The 24,885-nt window shown below is 42.8% G+C and overlaps 1 protein-coding gene across 1 annotated transcript in view; it reads left to right on the forward strand.

Moving 5' to 3' along the window:
* Positions 1–1,364: 1,364 nt before the first annotated feature.
* The window catches only part of MSH5 (mutS homolog 5), a 137,573-nt gene continuing 114,052 nt past the window's right edge, over positions 1,365–24,885 (forward strand). The window contains exon 1 of the mRNA XM_039530138.1: positions 1,365–1,471. The gene's annotated coding sequence lies outside the window, so the exon portion shown is untranslated. The remainder of the gene's footprint in view (positions 1,472–24,885) is intronic.

Consider the following 24,885-nt stretch of genomic DNA (forward strand, 5'->3'; position numbering starts at 1 on the left):
CAAGAGAGACACTGACACAGCGGGGCTTCAGGCTGCCGCTGCTTTAAATTTCACAATGCACTAAACCTTCCACTATCATGGTATTAATAAAATATAATGAGCAATGTCAGTTAACAAGGAACCTGCTGGCACAGTGGCGCTCATGCTGCTCATACCTGAAGAAATAAATAAAAGCTTTGTGTATCTGCCCACACTGCAGGTACAGTCACTTTTGGTATTATATATGGCATCTCTTTTAAAACATAACCTACAGAGAGTTTATTTCTTTTCTAAGAGTCGGGAGCTGGATGTACTCAAAAGACTCCACTCACAGCAGTCAAACTGAGTGCTGAAAGGGATGTCGTGCTATTATTGTATTAATTCACCTAGGCTCAGCAGTGATTTAATCACGAGATTCTTAGATCTATTGCTATTTTATTCAATGAGCAGTTGTTCTCCCACCAAACAAGCTACAATGTATTTATTACTGCAGCTGTCAAGTGCTTCCTTAACCAGCAATACATATCAATGTTTCTAATGAGGAGTCTCATTGACTGCCAAGGAAATAATTGGATCATGTAAAATATTAAATAATCCCATTAATCCATTTGCACTAAGGTCATTTATATCCCTATTCAGGGTTCTCCCACATTCCTTGAATCTGCTAGAATGGGGATGGTTCATCCACCTAGGAATTACAGGAACATTGCCAAGGCAGAGGGAACCTGGCCAGACAGCCTCAGTGCTCCAGCTAATCTCAGCTCCTTGACATCCATTGCAGCCAACCATGGCTATAAACTTAAATGGATTGAGAGTGAAAAGGAAGGATAGAGACCAGTCAGGATGGCGCTTTGTCTCAAAAGTAATTCTGCTGCCAAGGACAGGAGCCAAGCATGCTGGGGGAAATGTGGGGGGAGACAGGTGCAGCAGGAGAAGGGACTCCCTCTCCTGCCCTCACCCCTGCCCTGCCAGGCCATGCAGAAATCTGTAGGGGGCACTTGACCCCGCATGCTCCCCTACACGTCGCCTATGCCCTTGAGCCTCCTCTAGCCAAGGACACCAACATCATCCACCCATGAAGAGAACTCTGATCCTGCAGACTTCTACACACATGCCTAACTTTATTCACATGAGTAATTGCATTGAAGTCAATGGGACTACTCACATGGATAAAGTTAAGCACATTCATTGGTGTTTGCAGGATCAGTACCAAGACAAAGCAGAAAAAAGTGAACTGGAGACGAGCCACAGAACAAACACTCTGAGTGCAATTTCCTCTTATTTTCAATGGGAGTCCTGCAGTACTGAATTTCTGCCACTATGTGGGGCTGTGTGAAGCTATAAATTAGAATCACTGCTGGGCTTATTCATGTGAGTCAAGATGGCAGATCTCCCACCAGTAAGGAGGCATGAGTGTGTTCTTCTGTATCTTTAGACACCAAGGGGACCCAGAAAGCTGAGGTGGTTCATTCCTTCAGAGAGCACTTTTAAGGTAAGACAGCACCCAATTTTTTTCTTTCCACTGCATTGGAAAAGAGTGAAGAGCACCTGCTCTGCTTTATGTGGCTTAGATCTGACTTCTCCTCTGGGTCTTTGCAGTAGGTTTCAAAGAAGGGGGCTGAAGGTAGGATACTTGTTTGGGTTAACCCTCATGTGTTCATGCCTCATGAAGCTTTGTATTCCTCATTAACAGACTGCATTTTCACATAGAATTCTAGACAAGCATCATCTAGAAGGAGTAGATGAGATCCTTTGGTTGTAGCCAAATTAGACAAAATGGAGTAATTCCACACAACACTCATAGACTCCGAGGTCAGAAGGGATCATGGTGATCATCTAGTCTGACCTCCTGCACAATGCAGGCCACAGAACCTCACCCACCCACTCCTGTAATAGTTACTGAACCTAACCTCTGGCTCAGTTACTGAAGTTTTCAAACCATGATTTAAAGACTTCAGGTTACAGATATTCCCCCATTTACACTAGTTTAAACCTGCAAGTGACCCCATGCTGTAGAGTAAGGTAAACCTCCAGGTCTCTGCCAATCTGACTTTGGGGAAAATTCCTTCCCGACCCCAAGTGGGGCAATTATTTGGACTTTGAGCATGTCACACACCATCACTGTTGCTTCATTATTTAGTCAAGAAAGTCACCTTGCTGGCTTGTTAGATAGGGATTTGACTGGCTGACACTGATTTAAGAGATGGCTTAAAAAGACTTCACACTATGATTAGCTACTGTGCTCATTTCCTTGTATGTAAATTTTAAATATTTATTTTAATATTATTCTGAATATTTTCTCAATGAAAAATGACTTTATTTAAATACAGTGTCTAGCGTTAATATTTTAGGTTAAGTGAATGTGAATTACTACTATCACAGGTAAATAGCAAATTGGCAGTACTGTCAATAGTTTTTTGGAAAGGATTTGCTCAGAGGGAATAGGAAGAACTTTTCTGATTGCAGTGAAGAGAGAGATAGGAACTATTGGTTCAGATTTCTACCATCGCATTTGCTAGCTTGTCACTTTAAAAAATTGTGACTTGTGTTTGTGGAACAAGTTTTCATTGTAAGCTACTCAGACCTATTTGTAGCTTAATGGGAAGTTTGCAGTACAGTGACACAACTGGCTTTTGTTGAATTCCTGATGTAATTTTTGTTTGTTTCATTATCTGCCAGTTATGAGGTTAGTTGACATTGTGGGTCTTACTTTTATGCATCCACTCCTCTCTTTTGAACATCCATTATTTTTAAATGCCTATTTTTGATTGGGTAGTTTAACATTTTTCTAACATGCATATTGGTCTTCACTGCTGGAATACAATATCAAATTCTGATATCCACAATTCAAGAAGGTTGTTGATAAATTGGAGAAGGTTCAGAGATTAGCTAAAAAATAACTAAAGGATTAGAAAACATGCCTTATACTGTAGTGATAGACTCAAAGAACTCAATCTGTTTAGCTTAACAAAGAGAAGGGGTGACTTGATTAGTCTATTAGTATCTGCAGAGGGAACAAATATTTGATAATGGACTCTTCAGTCTAGCAGAGAAAGATATAACATGGTCCAATGGCTGGAAGTTGAAGCTAGACAAATTCAGACTGGAAATAAGGTGTAAATTTTCAGCAGTGAGGATAATTAACCATTGCACCAATTTACCACGGGTCATGATGGATTCTCCATCATTGGCAATTTTTAAATCAAGATTAGATGCTCTAGGAATTCTTTTGGGGAAGTTCTATGGCCAGTGTTATACAGGAAGTCAGATGAGATAATCACAATGGACCCTTCTGGCCTTAGAATCTGTTAATCTATGAGAGATGAGCCCATGTGGATCTGATTGTAAGTATGAGGCCTGAGATTGTAAGCAAGTCCAGGTAGGGACAATTCCCTTATTGTGTGTCTCTACCTAGCACAACGGAACCTGGATCCTTATTGGAGACTCTTGATACTACAGTAATTCAAATAATAAATAGCAATTTATGTAGCTGTTTATTAAGGGATGAGGTATAGCTCAGTTTATTAAGGGGTGAGATGTAGCTCAGTGGTTTGAGCATTGGCCTGCTAAACCCAGAGTTGTGAGCTCAATCCTTGAGGGGGCCACTTACAGAACAGGCGCAAAATCAGTACTTGGTCCTGCTAATGAAGGCAGGGGGCTGGACTCAATGACCTTTCAAGGTCCCTTCCAGTTCTAGGAGATGGAATATCTCCATTTTTTTTTGAGGTATGTACATGTGAAAAGTGTCTTCACCATTTAAGACTTTTTAGAGATTTATTTTGCACTCAACTCAAATACAGTTTGAGTTAAACATTTCTGATTTGATGTGTATATGGTAATGTTCAACAAGAGACAGCTTCTCTGACTTGCTTTCAAGATGTAAAAAATGTATAAAACATTTTCTTTCTTGTTGTCCTACTGCGTTTTAACTAGTTTAATACTTGAGCTATGATTCCTTCTTTGCCTGTTTTCTGGGTGGCTATAGGATATATTAACTGATGTGGGTTTCTTTTAAAAACAAGTAGGCTGAATACTGGCTCTTCTGTTTAATAGCACTTTCTATACAATAGGCACAATAGGCTCCAGGAGTAACTGTTAGTATTAGTAAAAGCAGCAAAGAATCCTGTGGCACCTTATAGACTAACAGACGTTTTAGAGCATGAGCTTTCGTGGGTGAATACCCACTTCATCGGATGCAAGTAGTGGAAATTTCCAGGGGCAGGTGTATATATGCAAGCAAGAAGCAAGCTAGAGATAACGAGGTTAGCTCAATCAGGGAGGATGAGGCCCTCTTCTAGCAGTTGAGGTGTGAAAACCAAGGGAGGAGAAACTGGTTTTGTAGTTGGCAAGCCATTCACAGTCTTTGTTTAATCCTGAGCTGATGGTGTCAAATTTGCAGATGAACTGAAGCTCAGCAGTTTCTCTCTGAAGTCTGGTCCTGAAGTTTTTTTGCTGCAGAATGGCTACGTTAAGACCTGCTATAGTGTGGCCAGGGAGGTTAAAGTGTTCTCCTACAGGTTTTTGTATATTGCCATTCCTAATATCTGATTTGTGTCCATTTATTCTTTTCCTTAGAGACTGTCCAGTTTGGCCGATGTACATAGCAGAGGGGCATTGCTGGTATATAATGGCGTATATTACATTGGTGGACGTGCAGGTGAATGAACCGGTGATGGTGTGGCTGGTCTGGTTAGGTCCTGTGATGGTGTCGCTGGTGTAGATATGTGGGCAGAGTTGGCATCGAGGTTTGTTGCATGGATTGGTTCCTGAGCTAGAGTTACTATGGTGCGGTGTGCAGTTACTGGTGAGAATATGCTTCAAGTTGGCAGGTTGTTTGTGGGCGAGGACTGGCCTGCCACCCAAGGCCTGTGAAAGTGTGGAATCATTGTCCAGGATGGGTTGTAGATCCCTGATGATGCGTTGGAGGGATTTTAGCTGGGGACTGTAAGTGTTGGCCAGTGGAGTCCTGTTGGTTTCTTTCTTGGGTTTGTCTTGCAATAGGAGGCTTCTGGGTACACGTCTGGCTCTGTTGATCTGTTTTCTTACTTCTTCGTGTGGGTACTGTAGTTTTGAGAATGCTTGGTGGAGATTTTGTAGGTGTTGGTCTCTGTCTGAGGCGTTAGAGCAGATGCGGTTGTACCTCAGTGCTTGGCTGTAGACAATGGATCGTGTGGTGTGCCCGGGATGGAAGCTGGAGGCATGAAGATAGGCATAGCGGTCAGTAGGTTTTCGGTATAAGGTGGTGTTAATGTGACCATCACTTATTTGCACTGTGGTGTCTAGGGAGTGGACCTCCCGTGTAGATTGGTCCAGGCTGAGGTTGATGTTGGGGTGGAATCTGTTGAAATCGTGGTGGAATTTTTCCAGAGTCTCCTTCCCATGGGTCCAGATGATGAAGATGTCATCAATGTAGCATAAGTAGAGAAGGGGCGTGAATGGACGAGAGCTGAGGAAGCGTTGTTCCAGGTCGGCCATAAAAATATTGGCATATTGTGTGGCCATGCGGGTGCCCATAGCGATGCCACTGATCTGGAGATATATATTGTCATCAAATTTGAAATAGTTGTGTGTGAGGATAAAGGCACAGAGCTCAGCAACCAGTTGTGCTGTGGCATCATCAGGGATACTGTTCCTGACAGCTTGTATTCCATCAGTGTGTGGGATGTTTGTGTAGAGAGCCTCTACATCCATGGTGGCTAGGATGGTGTTTTCTAGAAGGAGTTAGTATTAGTGAAGTTACAGGGATGAATTCAGCCAATTGTGTAACATACTTCTATATTAATGCTTCACTGATGGGGATCTCTTCTAGAGGATGACACAGTACAATGTTAACATATACTATTGTTGCCCAATCTTTAGATTGTATATTAATTATATAGATTACTTAAGAATCCCCAGTTATCATTTGAGGGTTGACAGGTTCTTGTCCCAAGATCAGGCCCAGTATTATTTAAATAATTATATAGTTGAGAACCCCGATGTGCACAGTTGCAACACTCATACTATAAGAACTCTTCTATATTGACAAATATAGTTTATTACTACATTTAGCACAGTCACAAACACCCCAACTCAGTAAGATAGAGATACTACAGAATGTACATCTGCATACCCATAGACTCTCACCATCTCCTGAAATGTTAGCCATCATCTTCCTCATCACCACCATCACCTTCCCCGTCATCACCAGTGGCTGTCATTCTGGCACCTCCCAAGGACTACATCTCTCTCTCCCACTGCCTCTAGGCTAGGATGGCACTTTTATAATACAGTACACTGATGCCGCTATGTTCAATACATATTCAATAGGGAATTTTTCCCCTTTTCCTTATTTGTATTTCCTCACCTTACTAATGTTGGAATGTCTTTTTCCTATAGGTTAGTATATCAGTGATCTCAACTTGTTATCATATACATCAATTAGTTACCATGGCCCTTTTGTGATTAGGTATCACATTTGTTATTTCTGTCCCGACTGGTTATTTTGGTTCTTTCCAAGTTGTGGTGTACCCGTTAAGTTTAAAAGGAAATTAACTTAGGAAAGCCCCATTCTCTATGTTAAATGTTGCAGCCATATATTGACCTTATGCTTTAGCTCATCACCATGTATCTAGGTGAAAGGTCCCAAACATACGTATGATAACTTTGCCTTAGCTCAACATACAGGATGTGGCCTGCAGGTCCCTTGTGTTACAGCCAAAATGTACTCTAATATAAACCTATTATAATAAAACCCAGAAGAAAATAAGAAACTTATAGAAAAGATATGTAGCAAGCAAGCAGGCTAGCCTTAAATGTATCTCATGTACCTGTTATGTACATCAGTTCATTGCCAGGACACCTCTGTGGTTGAATTATATACCTGTGGTCAGAACTCTCCCTTAAACTCTATTTTCAGCTCAACAAATACTTGGAGTTTTCCGTTGGGCCTTTTATCTGTTTAAAGTGCATAGGCCTCAAGCCTTATGCTAACTTGCTGAAGCTAATGTCTTGCAGGATCCAGGCCTGTAGGTTTCTTGCATTACTGCTCAATACAGTATAATAAGAACATAAGAACGGCTGTACTGGGTCAGACCGAAGGTCCATCTAGCCCAGTATCTGTCTACCGACAGTGGCCAATGCCAGGTGCCCCAGAGGGAGTGAACCTAACAGGCAATGATCAAGTGATCTCTCTCCTGCCATCCATCTTCATCCTCTGACAAACAGAGGCTAGGGACACCATTCTTACCCATCCTGGCTAATAGCCATTTATGGACTTAACCGCCATGAATTTATCCAGTTCCCTTTTAAACGCTGTTATAGTCCTAGCCTTCACTACCTCCTCGGGTAAGGAGTTCCACAAATTGACTGTGCACTGCGTGAAGAAGAACTTCCTTTTATTTGTTTTAAACCTGCTGCCTATTAATTTCATTTGGTGACCCCTAGTTCTTGTATTATGGGAATAAGTAAATAACTTTTCCTTATCCACTTTCTCCACATCACTCATGATTTTATATACCTCTATCATATCCCCTCCAGTCTCCTCTTTTCCAAGCTGAAGAGTCCTAGCCTCTTTAATCTTTCCTCATATGGGACCCTCTCCAAACCCCTAATCATTTTTGTTGCCCTTTTCTGAACCTTTTCTAGTGCCAGTATATAATGCAAAGCAGCAAAATAATAAAGGCAGGCTAGCCCACTGGGCTACACTATATACTCAAAAATTAAATTGACCTAGGTACATCACTCAGGGGTTTGAAAATCCACACCTCTGGTGACATAGCTTAGACAAACTAACCCCCAGTGTAGACTGAGCTATTGCCTCTCAGGGAGGTGGATTAACTCTGCTGATGGGAGAACCCCGCCTGTCACTGTAGTGCACGTGGACACTAGTGTTTCAAGTATAGACAAGCCTCAGTTCTTCAGGGGTCAGAGCTCTGCTTACTCAGACTCCCATGCTGAGTGTTGGCTGGCACATGGTTCAGATTCACATCAGAGATCCCCGTCATATGGCGTGAGTGCGTGTGTGATTGTGACAAAGAAAACATGAACAACGTTAGTAATGTCACTCAGCATTGCTGTATGTTGCAGAAGCGATTTGCCAAATCAGGACACTGAAAAATCACCTTCAGGTAGCAGACAATTCAGTGCTCTATTCAGCATCAGTAACTGGTAGGCAGTGAGACCCTTCCAAGCAAAGGAGCATTTTCATTGACTACCAGTACTTTGAATTCATCCCAGCAAACCTCCATTTCTTTCTAAAGCTGTGACCCCACCTTCCCATCTAGTACGTATAGCCTGAGGTATGGTCCTGATTGGGTCACCATTTTGAAGCTTGTGAGTGTTGGCTGTAGCAACTATTTAAAAAAGCAAAAGCAAACAAAAACTGGGTAGATATAAAAGCTGCCTGAACTATAATCATGATGGCAAAAGTATAAAATACCAACCAAAAAAATTGCAAAAACAATATCCAAAGTTCCAGGAAACCCTGGCAATTCTGCTCTGAATTGAAAGGTGAGAACAAAAGAAATTGAGTGCATGCTCCTTTCTCAGCTGTATTCTAATTCCCCAAGATGTTGCAGAGGTCTAACAGTGCCCGTGCCAATATCACATATGTGTATTTCAGTAATAGACAGAACAAAGCTAGTTAATACTGTGGTATTTCCTCTGAATTGTCTTACTTTTAGCAGTTTAGTCCATCACTATATTGATTTTTTTTAAACATAGGCCTTTGTATTTAATTAACTTCTGTTTTTAATGTAGTTATACAATGTAGTTCACCTCTCTGTGTTCAGATTCATAGACTTTAAGGTCAGAAGGGACCATCGTCAGGGCCGGCTCCAGACCCCAGCACACCAAGCGCGCGCTTGGGGCGGCGTCCTGCGGGAGGGCGGCAGGCGGCTCCGGTGGACTTCCCGCAGGCATGCCTGCGGAAGGTCCGCTGGTCCCGCGGCTCCGGTGAACCTCCCGCAGACGTGCCTGCGGAGGGTCCGCTGGTCCCCCCGGCTTCAGTGGAGCATCCGCAGGCATGCCTGCGGGAGGTCCACCGGAGGCGCGGGACCGGCGACCGCCAGAGCGCCCTCCCGCAGCGTCCCGTCCGCTTGGGGGCAGCGGAAATCCTAGAGCCGCCCCTGACCATCGTGGCAATCTAGACTGACCTCTGCACATCGCAAGCCACAGGACCTCACTCACCCACTCCTGTAATAGACACCTAACATCTAGCTGAGTCACTGAAGTCTCAAATCATGGTTTAAAGACTTAAAGTTACACAGAATCTACCAGTTGCACTAATTTAAACCTGCAAGTGTTTTGATTAAACAAGTAACCTGCTCATTTTTTTAAAAAATACGGTGAAACCTGCTGCTGTTTTGGAAATTCGGTCCGTGGAGTTAGGTCTGTTCAGTTTAGAAACCCATTCTCTGCATTTCACAGTCAGGCACAATCAGGCATATGAGGGTGCCAATATTTTTATAAATATCCCCCCAGAAGAAAAACAGCATAAAGTGGTTGAAGTATTTATTTTTAATAAAAATTCTGTCTGTCATCAGAGTTTTATTGCTCTGGCTATGGGCCTGAGCAAATGAGTTAATAAAATATTGGCTTTGTTTTTATATTTGTGGCCAAATTTACATGCACAATCTGTTAATAAGGGAGAGCTTAGGTTTCCAATTAGACAACCAGCTTATAAAAGAAAGGGACTCCACATTCTTTTACAGGCTATGTCATTGGTAATTTTGGATCAAAACATTTAAAAAGAAAGTTGGAAAAAGAAGAGTTCAGTTTAATAAAGGTATAGACTTTTCAGAAGTGACTAGTGATTTTGGGCACCTCCATTTTTGTGTACTCAGCCTGACACATTAACAGAAACTGATTTTTGAGAAAGTGCTGGGCACCCATCCTCTCATTAAGGTGGCTCAAGTTCAAACTCACTGGTCACTTCTAAAAATATAGGTATAAGGCCCTGCAGCTGTGCATGTTCAGTCTCCTGATAACTTGATGAGCATAGCTGGGCTGCATCAGCTGGATTGCCCACCTGATTGACTGAGGAAGGTAGCAGGCTTGTTCTTAAACCCAGCAGCAGTTTGGTGACTGCTCAATGCATTTGCCCACAGCTGCAGTAGTCCCTGCCTTGATTTACTCCAGGTAAGCTGACCTTGTGTCTGGCAGCTGACTCCTGCTGTAACCACTAGGTATGACTGCTCATGTCCCAGGTCTTTGATACAGATTAGAAAAAAATAGTTATCTAAATAGTTAAGTTAAAGATACCAGTTGAGCCAAAATCTGTCCTCTGCATGTTAACTGCAAAGGGAGTGGTGCAGTTATTTAAGGGCAATGTTTGGCCTTTTGAAGTTTGATCTCTCTCCAAGCTCTAGACTGCAAGCTCATGAAGTCTAAGATTGAGGCAACTCCATGACTTGTTCCAACTATAGTTCATAATTTGTATGTGTAAGTGAGCGTACCCAATGTAGTTTGAGACTGAATACCTGGGCAATCTCTGCACCCAAGGTTACATTTATCCCTGATGCAACTTTATGTGGTGAAACACTGACCCTATGGAGTCAGTGAAGGTTTTTCCATTGATTTCAGTTGGGCCAGACTTTCTTCTATTGACTTCTGTGGAATTACATAAGGGAAGACTATGACCCATAACTATCATGCCAGTAGGACTCATGTATGCATAGCCATCTATTTAGCAATTGTCACTTCCATTACACATACAGTGCTGTCCATTTGCTTATGCATTTTCATGATTGGAGAATTAGAATTAGATTTCCCCCTGCCTTTGTTTACTTCTGTTCTGCTAAGCCTGTACATTTCTGGCAGCATTTCTGACAGGCATGCCTCTTGTGTACAGCCCTTTATGTGCGCAGAAAGTTACTCCACTTTGTAGAAGGAGAATTAGTAGCTTCATGGCAAGTGTCTTGTCTTTGTATGAAGTGCCAAGCACACCTTGGGAACTTTAAAATAACAGGCTAGACAAATTTGTTCTGATACTATGTATATTCTATATCTATAATATATAATTCTGAATCTGTTGTAATTTCCTTTACTCCTAAAATTCCCCTTTTATAGCCTTTTGAAGGAGGATTTGGGGCTGGAAAAGGGGAGGAAAGGAAGATATTAAAAAAGATCTACAAATATCCAAATATCTGGCCTCATATCTCAACCATATCTCACCAATCACTTAGCACTAGCTGAAAATACTGAACCATTTAAAAAGGCAAACATTGAATGCCATCCCCAGGTACACTGTGGGGGAGGGAACCACACAAGGGTCTGATTCTAATCATATTTCAGGTCTTCTCTGAAGCCAATGAAGGGAATACCTTACTGGTAATGGTGTGAGTGAGAGAAAAATCAGACCCTGAATGTCTGCAATGAATTAAGCTTTTAGACCATTTCATTTCAGCAACTTTGATCACAGAGCTGCTCTCAGCAACAGCTGCTGAGCTTCACATTCACTGTTACCAATCAGATAGATCTCATCTTCTCTGCATACCAAAGGATGTGAACCTTATTCCCTCCAGTAATACCACCTAACATTGTTTCTATGTTCCTTCTCCATATGGTATTTTGTGTGATCTGTCATTTTACTGGAAAACTGCAATGGCAATGAGACAACACAGAGGAAACAAGGAAGAGGGCTAATACTGGCCAGTTACAGCAGAAGAGTTCACACTAGAGAGAACTTTTTTCCCCAGAAATTGTTATTGAAGTGGATCCACATGTTAATCCCATTTAACAAGATGCATGCTACATAGTGCTGGGCAGCAGGCCTGACCACGTAAGAGTCAAAGGCATTGAGAAGATGAAACAACATGCACTGCACCTTTTAAAAGATTGTGGTATAATAATAGTACTTTGCACTTCTCAAGCTCCTTGTATCCAAGGCTTTCAAAGTCCTTTCTCACAAAAGAGATGAATCAAGCCAGGGTGGTTTTGCTTTCATAAAAACTCATTATATGCTGGCTCTGCACAACCAGTTATAGGAATTCATGACCTTTTGGAATATCTACAGTATTTTACCAAGCTTCCCTTGCTCGTTAGTATTGCTCAAACTAAAAAAGTGTTTTACTTTTCCTCTCTAAACAGGAGTAAGAATAACTTAATAATAAACTCCCCACAACGGGAGTAGAAAAATCAGGTCTGCTGTGCCAATATATTGCAAACTGCTCATCAACCGCTGCATGTGGGCTGCCTGGGAAGATGGGAGGAGAAGAGGAATAGGTCTTTACTGGTCCAGGAATTAGAAACTTTAGTGACCAGAAAAATGTGGTTGAACAAGAAAATGATTAAAAGACTAAAGGCCAGCCTCTGATTCAGCTTATATTGGTGTAAATCTAAAGTAACTCAAAATCAATAGTGCTGCACCAGTGTAAGAGAACTTGTTTTGTCCTTATTTCCTCCCTTTAAATGGCAGGTGAGATGGCATTTGGCATACACCGCTGCATTCTCCCTTGTTTTAAAGCATACACAGATGACTATTTGACAAGTTCCAGTCTTTCAGTGTGGCTGTGGAAAGGCAATTTTAAAATCTTGACTGGCAAGCCCTTGGCAAACTAGCAATCAAAGGCAGCCACCATCAGTTTCAATAAAAGATTGTCGGGGGTCTGAACACAGATGGGATCATATATTTTCCCCTCCATATCCAATGCCTCTATCTTCTGCGTTGTCCCACAAAGCAAAGAGCTGCCAAGTAATAACTGGCATCACTGAATTCAATAATTAGCACTTTAATAAGATCTGGTAATTGCTGAAGGTGCTGTGAGACCTCCCAGACTGGCCTTTTCTCTCCCTTAGTGCAGCTGTTGGTTGGCAGGCAGCTGCTCTTGCTTCTCAAATCAGTCCCAGCGATTCCACCTCAGAGAGCACTATTTCCTCTGTGTCAGTACGCACCAGTGCCCCCAAATGATGAGAGCACTGCCCTGGCCACAAGTACCACATCTGGGGCTAGTCTGCCCTGCAGGGCCAACTCGCCATCTTCTCTGGTCTTGCATCCCCCTTGCTGGGAGATAAACTATGCCCATCCCTTCATTGGCACACTGGGTTGGAAGTCTGACTCCTTACACATTTCCCCATATAGCGCGCATGTGCAGGGGATGCATAATTTACCCAAATAATGTTTTGCTATGAATTTTATCTGTCAATAGCCTGCCAGCCAACTCCAGCAACAAGGAACTCAGGGCATGGGCAGATGTCTATCTGGAAAAGACTCTCTGCACAGTGAATTCAGAAACCATTGCCTATCATGGAAGGAAGTGATCCAACACTAGGCACAAGGCCATTGTGATCAGCAGGGTACTGCCAATGGTGCCAAGCCCTCAATTATTTCCTCCCTGATAGGCAGCAGAAAAACAGAAGTGTTCAAAAGTTCCATATAGCTGGAGCCAGCAGCTGTGTGTTCCCATTACATCTTGTAACATCACTGTGATGGAGAGGATTGTCTTTTGGGGATGTGGGGCTTGGCAAGCCCAGGGTTCGGACTCCTGAGACACCTGAGAGAAGCCAATGTAACAAAGATTAAGTTGGTGAAAACTTGATAACCTTGATTTTTTTAAATAAGCTAATATTCTGACATTAGATGAAAATTGTATTTTGAAATGTAATGATTGATGAAGGTGGCCTCAGCAGTTTGGTTTTAATAGCTTTGATGTCAGAGGTTGGAGTGGCGATGGCATGGTCCAACCTCAAGATAAGAAAAAATAAAATGTCGATTGCATTTAGAACCCACTCGGTGTGCCTGGCTGTTTTAGCAAACATGTCCAAATTGCTCTTGGCTTAGAAATATAGCTACTAAACACACCAAAGGGCTTTTCATCATGTTTTATCTGTGCATCCCCATTCCATTCCAACCTGCTGTACTATTTAACAGTGACACCATAACTCTATATAGTATAGAGTCCTGTTGAGCTTCAGTTTTATGGTAAATTTGCATAGTTTGGAGACCTCTGTAGTTCCTCAAAGCACAATATGCATTTAGTATGGATGGAGTCCATATATCCACATTTCTCACACTCAGATCACTGCAGGTCACCGGCTGCATTAGAACCAATCCATTGCCATGCTAAACAGAACCTCATAAGTCAATATGAGTCAGTAGCTTCATCTACCTCCTCTCTGGACTTATTACTGTCCAGGTGGATCCTGCAAGGTCTTTTGATCCCAGAGATATCATTCAGTGGTTCTTTGTCAGACTAGTTGCTGAATCCATGCAGTCTTTTTAGTGTCTCCAACTTCTGTGAAAGAATGTTGCCAAATTTAACTTTGAATTCCATATCTCCATGTGTGAGCTGGAGGGGTCTTCCTGGGACTCATATGAGTCCCAGGAACAGAATGGCTTTTGGAGCTCATAAAGGAGGATCTGGGGTTTTTTTTGTTTTGTTTTTTGTTTTTGTTTTTTTAAGACTCTAGCTCTTTTTTTTTCTGTGAAAATACCTTTAAATTGTTAATCAATCTAAAGTGATGCAACAGATTGCTAGGACTGAAAGGAATATGTAACTGGGATCCACTTCTAAAGAAGGAGGCTGAGGAGTCCTAAAGATCTCTCTGACAGATACATTTGATGTAGAATTATATTTGGAGTCTATCCCAAAGAATTCTCACTAGCCACCTCCAGAATCCTAAGGGTGACACTCCTGTGCATAGTGATGCATAACTGTGGGCAGAAGTTAATTACATTTCAATGGAAGGTGGCAAACAATTGTCTCACACATCCCCATCTGAAAATTCTACAGCCAGCTCTGCTTGTATAAAATGTTCAGGTGTCCTGAGCAAGCCACTGCTGCTGCAATGATGACAGCTGCAAGGGGAATTTCCTTCTTGAGTTCCCCGCCAGTTTCTCTAGGTGTGTATGGGGACTGGGGAGATGCACCACTTAGCCCCCATAAATCACCTCTTGCTACTCCATTTTACTCAGGGAATATTGTATTTATCACAGATCCTGATGTGAGTAACTTTTGTGGGAGCCCTTAATTAAAATGTTGGTGACACATCATTGTATTTGCCTTAGAGGTTGTTGCTGTCCATCTATTAATATTTTTTCATATACAGCCAATCAAACATACAACTGATACTCTGGGGCTAGCAGCCGAACTGACCTTTGATACTGTGTTATTGTTATGGAGCACTGTAAATTTACACAGCACTTTACAATCATAAATACAAAATCTCTGTCCCAAAGAAGGTCATAACAGTTCAAAATGGTGTGTGGTGATAAGGTAGCTTATAAGGAAGATGTTGAATTGAGGCTGATAAAATATTCAGTGGTGATTAGAGAATTAACCCCAAGTACAGAAGACAGGCGGCTTAATTCATCCTGAAGTCTCAAAAGATCAGCTAATGCCACTATCTCGGTGTTGCTTAGATTAAAAGAAATTCAGTGTGTGAAATGGTGACATCGCTAGTATTCCAGCCACAGTGCATTCTACCTCAGGAGTACTACAGATCAGTTATTACCCCAAATATACACACATGCAGTGTAGGTCCCATCCTACCTAGAGTAAAATCTGGGAGTGTATGCATAACACTATGTACTAGCATAGGTGCTGGAGCCGGGATGATGGGGTGCTGCCGCAGCCCCTGGCTTAAAGTAGTAATAACAACCCAAATACTTGGTTTCAGCACCACCACTATAAAAATTGTTCCAGTACCCCTGGGTACTAGGGCAGTGAGGTGGAAGGAGGCATATTCAGTGCGGCCTATCTTTAGAGCATCTCAATTATCACTTCAAAGGTTTTTTTTCTCCTGCTGCTGATAGCTCATCTCAATTGATTGGCCTCTTACAGTTGGTATGGGTACTTCCAGCTTTTCATGTTCTCTGTATGTATAAATACCTTCTGTCTGTGTGTTCCATTCTATGCATCTGAAGAAGTGACCTGTAGCCCACGAAGGCTTATGCTGAAATAAATTTCTTAGTCTCTAAGGTGCCATAAGTACTCCTGTTCTTTTCACAGGAAAGTAATAATGGAACTTTATTAATAGTGGTAATTTGGAAAAGCCAGAGTAGATCTATTTGTTTAAGAAAAAATTGCTGGAACAATATAAACACTCAAGTATTATATAATGCCTGCTAATTTTTTGATAACCAGACATTTTGCTGTAACTATATTACATTCATTTAAAAAAAGTGACCAGTACAATATAAAATGCAGAAGACTAAAAGTCTTAACACAACTACTGTAGAAATAGTCCAGTCTCAATAACCTTTTACATTTCACAGGCATTGGATGGTATTGCAGTACTAATTGCATACTCAAAATATATGCAACAGTGCAGACTGTGCAAAGTAAGCTAATTAAAAGGAAAATTGCAGTGGAAACCTAATATTGTGGGATCTGCAATATCCACATCATTACAAATGAAGCAGGGCCTCATGTATACTAGATTTTTGAGGAATCTTGAAGCTCTGTGCAACCGGAGGAGCATGTGTCTCTGGAAATGAAACTGATGGACATGCATTAAAAGAATGTGTGTAACGGATGAATCTCTGATAGCAGCAGATCTGCCAAGTCAAGCTCAAACTGGCGTAATATTCATCTGCTATTTCATTTAACCACAGTTTCTACAGCCCCACTTGGGACAGCTGTTTAGTTGGCAATGTTAATCTGGTAAGGCCAGTGGCATCTTTTATTTGTGTTTTTCATGTTTGGAAAGGTAATAATTGGAGATATACCAATCTCCTAGAACTGGAAGGGACCTCGAAAGGTCATCAAGTCCAGCCCCCTGCCTTCACTAGCAGGACCAATTTTTGCCCCAGATCCCTAAGTGGACTCCTCAAGGATTGAACTCACAACCCTGGGTTTAGCAGGCCAATGCTCAAACATCATAGAATTCAGGGGTCTGTTTTTTCCCATGAAGAGCAAGATTGTCCTTGGTCCTTATGGATATGTGGGATGGGAGAAGGCTCAAGCAGCCTTCCCTTCCATGCCCCTGTCAAGAACCAAGGATAATCATTTCAGTATCTGTGTTCAGGGGACACTGCAGAGACTTTTCCTTCCATGCCTCCTTCAAGGGCCCAAATCCCAAGAAACGTTGGGGAGCAGGTGGGGCTAGGATCCTACAACACTCCTCACTGGTTCATAGAGCAGGCCAGATGTACTGAAAGGAAATAAAGCCAACATCCTGCTAAAGGATGTGATCCTCTATAACGTTGTCACATGTGCCCCTTGGAATTCTGGGGATTGTGCACAGCTCCTCCAAGCTGGTGAGACTCTGTGCCACTCCCTGCTCTTAGCAGTGCTGGAATGATAGAATCTAAAAGTAAACTCCTTTGTCATGGGGCAAAGAGAAGTAGACTGGAATATGTTTAATGTCATTGCCTGTGGAATAATCGAGTTAAAATATGGTTTGGAATGCTGGAAACGGTCTTGCTTGTTTGTTCACTGTATTCTTTCCAGCAGGCGGGCGGCTGCAGCCCAGCGCAGGCGCGGGGCGCCCCCTTCCCGGGGCGGCATTTGGCTCGGTTGAGCCGCGTGCATGCCGCGGCGGTCATGCGCGCCGGACGGACGGCGGCGCGGCGGCGGGCGGCATGGCGGCGGGCCCCCCTTCCCTGAGCTCCCCTCTCCTCCGCCAGTCATGCCTGCGCTCGTCCGTCCGTCCGCGCTCGGTGGATCTGCGCTGGCATGCCGGCGGGCGAGAGGCGGAGAGCCGGGAAGAGGACCCGACCCGGAGACGGGGGGGAGGGCGGCGCAGCGCACCGCGCTGCTTGGGGCAGCCTGATTTCTAGAGCCGCCCCTGCTTTCCAGCACTGAGTTCTGAAAGTCCTGATCTCAGGCCCCTTTCATCATCCCACTGGAGCCTGAATTCTAATGTGTGCCAGGATTATTTTTATCATTTAGTCTCCCAGCAATGTGCATTTTGGGGAGAATAGTCAACAATTTGTAGTCTGCAATTACCTACAAATTGCCACCAGATTGTTTTTGATTATAGAAAATAAGCACTGAAATGATTGTGCAGGAGCAGCTCCAAAGTCCCCAAAATATGAGGTTCATGTATGTCTTTCACAGCCTGCCTCCAGCAGTTGTTGCATTTTCCCCCCCCAGTTTTATGCACAACATTAGTCACTTGGAATCAAAATCACTGTGTGTGTAGGAGGGTCTGAGGGAACTGAGAATATACATAACACATACATGCCTGAGTCCTACATTTAAAATGTAATACTCAGGAAAAGGTTGGGCTGCAAGACAAGGCCAGCTAAACAGGGAAGCTCCTAGCCCAGGGGTTCTCAAACGAGGCTATTACATGGGGGGTCATGAGCTGTTAGTCTTCACCCCAAACCCTGCTTTGCCTCCAGCATTTAGAATGGTGTTAAATATATAAAAAAGAGGGTGGTGTGGTTTTCTTGTTTGTTTGTTTGTTTTTGTTTTATTTATAAGGGGGGTCACACTCAGAGGTTTGCTATGCGAAAGGGGTCACCAGTACAAAAGTTTGAGAACTACTGCCCTAGCCTATCAGGGTCTGGCATCATAGCAGAGTTGGCCTGGGCTCTGACTCAGATGTTGCCCTTGAAACCAAACCTCTCATCAGAGCCTGGCTAGGGGGTTGAGTTGGAGCCTGGGTTCCTGTTTCACTTGGTCTGGTCAACCATCTAGACTGCAGTGAGGTCGCAGACTAAATCACTCATGCTAGCACAGGGGTTCTGGAACAATTTCTACAGTGGGGTTGCTGAGAGCCAGCCAACCTGTAAACCCTGCGTATGAGGGAAACCATTGCAAGCCAGGGGGTGTGGTAACACCCCAGCCCTGCCTAGTTCCAGCACTTATGTTCTAGCAGTCCTCTAATGCCTTCCCACAGTTCTGCCCCAGGAGGCACTATGACAGCTCACGCAGATGCAGAATAACGTCAGACTGACCTGTAACATTTTGATTCGACTGACCGAAATGTTTCTATTTAGAACAACCTCTCCCCACCCCAAACACAGTATGTCAGTTCAGTTTGATCAACAGAAAAATTGAGAAAAATTCAGAGAAATCAAAAAATTTTCATGAAAGTTTATTTTGCAGAACCACATTTTCCATGATAAAAATGTTGATGGAAAATTCCTGATCAGCTCTTGATGCCTTACAGAAGCGTAGATACGCCTATGATCCCTAGCAATCATTTTATTGTCTAGATTCTTTAAGGCCTGCAAAAGATACACCTGGTACTGATATTGGGCTGTCCCTTACATTTTAAGGATGAGATCTTCAGCTGGTGTAAATCAGTGTTTAATATTGACTTCAGTGGAGCTACACCAGTTGGAGATCTGGCCCTTGATTTCCCTTTTCTGACCCTTGTTTACAAGTCACCTACTCTTCAACAAGATTCAGTGTGTGTCTTGTACCTTTTCATTGCTTTTTGCAGCTGTATAGGCTGTTACAAGAATAATTTGTACTCATGTAGCATTTTTCCTCCAAAGCCTCAGCAGTACTTTTTTTAAATTGATGGCCATTAAAGCACTTTTCTTGACAGATTGTTGCAAGATTATCAGGTAGTCCCAGAACAGTTTGGTTGGCATGATAGGGAAGCTGACGATTTTGCTGGTATGAGTCCAAATGTCTGTCATTTTAAAGGAGAGATTTTTTTTTTCTACAAGGCCAAAGGAGAGGAGAAAAAGATGGATATTGGCCTCTCCAGTGTGTTACTGTTTCGTTGCTGAGTGCGGTGGAATCTATAATATTTCATTTTAAATTAACGCAAGTGTGACAGATGAGGAAGTTGGTTAGCCTTTTGCCCTGTGTCCTACCAGTTATCAGCTAGTGAGCTGTTTAAATTCCACATTCCATGTTAGTCCAGAAGCTAGAGAAGTTGTATAAGATAAGTCAGTAACACTATAGCAATGAACTTTGAAATGTAGTTATCTACCATAAATTGAAATGAGATACTTTCCGTGCTGGATACCAGCTAAGAATGGTTCCGTTGAAATGTTCACGACTCAAACTATCAGAAAGTTGAATAATTAATCACACCATTTGTTTTGGCAAGGAAAGTTTATTGCTTGAGGCATAAATCTTTATCAGAATGCACAATAAAGTATTGCTGCATTCTTATTCCAGCATATATTAAAGAAAACTGCGAGCATCTGGCTCTCTGGGAGAAAAGGACTGGAAAGATAAGTTTCTGGTAGAATACGTGTCGCATTGGCTTCATTTATCTGGAACATGCGTCCACCTGACACTAGACAGTAGCTACAGAAGAAATAATTTAATTAAAGATATGCCTCAGAGAATGGATTTGTTTAATTCAGTGTTCTTGCACTTGCAAAAGAAGTCACAGTGTTGTTTGTTTTTTTTGTTGTTCTCACCATTTGATTTAATGGTGTAATAAATTAACAGTGATTAAATTCCATTCATGGGCCTCAACAGATACATAGCAAGGTCACGCTGCATCATGTTGTACGCACAGCACAGAGTGAAGGTGATCTTCAGAGCTGGACTGCTTCTCTACTATGTGCAAATCATAATTTAGGTGCTCTTGAAAAAAGGTTATAACTGATGTGTGTGCTTCCTGCAGGAAAATACAACAGGGCAGTGGCAGTATTGCTAAATGCAACTGAAGGTGTCTTCCATCACTTTTCCTGGTCTTTCTAAATTCCTTTCCACCCCAACCAATCTAAAGAGCAAAATGTTCAAAAATAACATGTAAAGCAGGGGCATAAAGTTCCCATGCCCATGTGACGTTTGGCTTTCATGATTTACTCCAATTCTGCAGAATGAGAACTTCCCCCCCCTTCCCCTGTTTTATTAAAAGGTATTTTTCTTCACAGCTATAAGGGCTAGAATCTTTCAGATGTGAAGCAGTATAGCACTGTGCTAGACATCCTGAAACAAGGGCTCTGAGAGGTGTGAACTTTCTGATTTACCCCAGTAGCTGTTAGAATCATAGAATATCAGGGTTGGAAGGACCTCAGGAGGTCATCTAGTCCAACCCCCTGCTCAAAGCAGGACCAATCCCCAGACAGACTTTTGCCCCAGATCCCTAAATGGCCCCCTCAAGGATTAAACTCACAACACTGGGTTTAGCAGGCCAGTGCTCAAACCACTGAGCTATCTCTCCATCATGTACCTGTTATGTACATCAGTTCATTGCCAGGACACTTCTGTGCTTGAATTATGTACCTGTGGTCAGAACTTAGTGCATGACTTTTAAAGTGCCTGCATCATCTTTTTCCCATGGAGTGATGCTGAATGTAAACACAACTTTACTAACTGCCAGCTTCTTTACTATGTAAAAGTTATATTCTACCCACTGTCTTTCCACTGACTTCAGCGAGCACCAGATCCAGTCCTTTTTGCATAACTCCCATTGATGACAGTGGGAAGTCTATTATGGAATTGTACGTGGTCCTAGTGTAACCCCAACAGTCCCCAGTCGTCATCAGCTGGGATCAAATCTGGGACCTCTGGCGCTTAATGCCAGAGCCTCTCTACTGCATGAGGTAAAAGCCAAGACTGTAGCGTGCTCATCAATCTCCAGCTGGTCGCGCTGCCACTAGATGGGGACAGAGTGCCACACCAAGCAGGCATGGGTTACACTAGCTCTTTAGCTCTGATCCAAAAGCCCATAACTAAAAATGTTTTCCAGCCATCTCCACGGGATGGCTTTGACACCCCTCTTCTAAAGCATAGCCTGATAGTGAAGAGTTTTTAATCTCCAAGTATGTATTTAAAATGAAAATTCAATCTCTTGTCCTGTGTCTGCTTAGTTTTTTTTAACACTATTATTGTTAGTAAAACTTGCAGTGCTGCTTAGTAATAGATGCTCCAGGATTAATTAAAATGGAAGATTACTGTACATTCTGAACTTCTGGAAATTTTGAGGGTTACGTTTTTATTGCATTGACTACCTCATTAAGGCAGACGTGCAGATCTGTGCTCTACAGGAGAGGCCAAACCCATTCCCTCCTTCCTGATTTGTAGTGACTTTAGGGCTGAACCTTTGTTTAGTTACTGGATGATTCCAATATCATCTGTTCACAAAAAATTCTGCTTTGTTTTATTCTCTGTGGGCCTGATCCAAAGAACTACTGATATTAGTGGAAAGATTCCCATTGTTTTCTGTGGGCTTTGAATCAGCAAATAAACTGTACGTAACTAGATTGCATTCGTGTCCCCAACCCTTGTCTTCATACCTTTTGTCCTTTTGTGTTAATGCTGTGGGGCCTGACCCAGATAGGGGCCTGTGGCCATTATCACAATAGAAATAAGCAAAATATAGAAACCTGGGAGGTGAACATGTTGTCACTGCCATATGATCAAGTTTTGATGTGTCTGCCCTTTCTTCAAAAGTGAGTCAAGGATCTTTGCATAGTTAGATGAGGAAAATATTTTTAAGTTGATTTTTCTGGTACTTAAATATTCTGTGATGGTACAGTTTTGAGGAGGCAGGGTTTGTGTCTGAAACCTGTCCTAGGGGCGCAGTTCCTCCCCCCGAGGGGGGGGGGAAGGTCAGAGGTCAAATATTTTGAAGTAAGGGTCATACACGAAACATTTTTGTACTTTATATTAGGTAATTCACTATTATCTATTGCCCCTGACACGTCCTAATGACTGAATTCTCTCTCAGAGATACAGAACTGAACTGACAAGATACATTACCTTTCTTCTTGTCTCTGTCACTATTTTGATTTACTCTCTTCTATCCTACCTAGCCTGTTGTCAATGTCCTTCTCCTTTGCTGTCCTTGTCACTCACTCTTAATTCACCTCCAACAATTGCCCTTCTCCTCAAAGTGCTTCTAGTGTCAAATGCTGATCGTTCGTCTAGTGTTCAATAGTAGCAGAGGTTCTAATGCTAGTTGGATTATTAATGACATCCATTAGATCTTGGAAGTCTACTAACGTTAGACAGATACCAGTAGTGCTTGTCACATCTAATACTAGTAACAAAACCAAGTACTGGAACTAGGGATCCCCAGTGAGATTATATGCCATGCTGGGGGATAAAATGATGCAATGTCAGAAAGGGATTGTGCATCCAGGCTGAAAGCCCATGGTCAGAAGTGAACCCAGAAGATGGGACATAAACAGGTTTGTGTTTGGGATGTAAGCCTGGATTCATGCTCCATCATTGCTCTGACATAGTGTACTGCATGCAAAATGCCAGAATGAAAACAAAAAAGACAAATGGTGAACAGCACATTGGGGTCGAGTATGATTGCAAGCAATGTGGAAGAAACTGTCCAAGAATGGTTTGTTGTGGTGAAACTATGACCTGTAGGTAGTGTCATCTGGAATTCTTTGATGTGTGTGAGTGCCATTTGTGCAAACTAGGCCAGTTTAGAGAATGCAGTAGTCTAACGTGTACAGCTAGAACTTCATAAGCATTTTCATTCATGAATCAGTTGTGACTTAATATGAATGTTTCTTCATAGTGAAGTTTTCATGCATTTTTCAGGCACTGGGAGAAAAACCATTCCCTCCACTGTTAGCTTTGGGCTCCATGTAAAACTAGTGGTACTGCCTAAGAGGAAGAGGTATATATTATGGTGCAAATAAGTTACATATTTAGAAATCAGAATTCTACCAAATATTTAGCTTTGTCAATTATCAAAATGTCTGAGTGCATTACTTACATGGAGATCTTTAATATTTCATACCATCAAGATCATAGCTCAAATCTGTGGCCTACTTGCAAATCTAGGGGAAATTACTATTTGAATGATTTGAATATATTTTCAATTCCTGAATAGTTGGTAAGGAGTTCAACAAATGGTTCACTATAATCACACACACACTCTCTCTCTCTCTCGTAGTAGTAGTAGTAGTACATAATAGATAATAAATGCTGGGCCTCTGATTTCTTTCAGTAAATATTGTTGTGGTTTTTCCAGTTCAGTGGCTTTTTTTTCCCAAAAATATGATGCTTAAAAACCAAATTCTGCCCTCAGTGACACCCATGCAACTCCATTCACTTCCATGGTATAGAAGAATATAGCCCTACAAGAATTGCTATATTGCTGCCTTTGCGCTGTTTGAAACATACAGCCAGAGTGGCTGGGAAGAAGGCTTCAGAGCAAGCCCTAATGAGGGACAGGAGCTGTTCATTGTAAAAGGGCCCCTAAGGTTTTGCAGTAAAAGTTCCCTAAGCTTCTGTGTTTCAGCCTCTGAACATGTTCAAGGATACTTCCCTCTAAGGATCCTGGTGCCTGTCTCCTGCCTAAGACCCAGAGCAGTTCACAAATGGGGAAGCTGGATGCTCAGCTGCCTAATTTGCGTGTGGGGCCTGATCCAGTAGTACAGGCTCCATCAGGGGGTTGCAGTGCGAGACAGGACTCCAGGCTGGGGCACAGGGTTGGGATGCATGAGGGGGGTGAGGGCTCTAGCTGGTGGTGGGGCTGTGGATGAGGGAGTTGGGGTGCAGGAGGGGGCTTCAGGCTGTGCCAGGGGGTTAGATTGTGGGGGAGATGCAGAGTCCCAGCGGTGCTTACCACCGCTCCCAGAAAGCCGCTGCTGGGTCCCTGCAGCCCCTAGACGCATGGGCAGTCAGTGTGGTTCCACATGCTGCCCTCACATCTGCAGGTGCCACCCCCGCAGCTCCCATTGGTCGCAGTTCTTGGCCAATGGGAGCTGCTTAGCCAGCACTCAGGGTGCGGACAGCGTGCGGTGCCTCCCTGACTGCCCATTAGTCTAGGGGCCACAAGGATGTGACAGCTGCTTCTGGGAGCCCTGCAGAGCTGGGGCAGGCTGGGAGCCTGCCTTAGTCCTGGGTCCCCGCTGTATTGCTGACCGGACTTTTAACCCGGTCGGCGTTGCCAACCAGAGCTGCCAGGTTCCCTTTTTGACTGATCATTCCAGTTGAAAACCTGATGCCTGGCAACCCTAGTGCCATGAACACTGGGCTATGGGGTATTCTGATGTAGGGCTCCCTCAGTTTCTCCTGTGGAAGTTGTTCCACTTTAAATAATTCAGTAATTAAAAACTAAATATTAATTAGGCCAGTGATAGATAGAATG

This window comes from Mauremys reevesii, linkage group 3 (assembly GCF_016161935.1).
Source record: "Mauremys reevesii isolate NIE-2019 linkage group 3, ASM1616193v1, whole genome shotgun sequence".
NCBI classification, from domain to species: domain Eukaryota; kingdom Metazoa; phylum Chordata; order Testudines; family Geoemydidae; genus Mauremys; species Mauremys reevesii.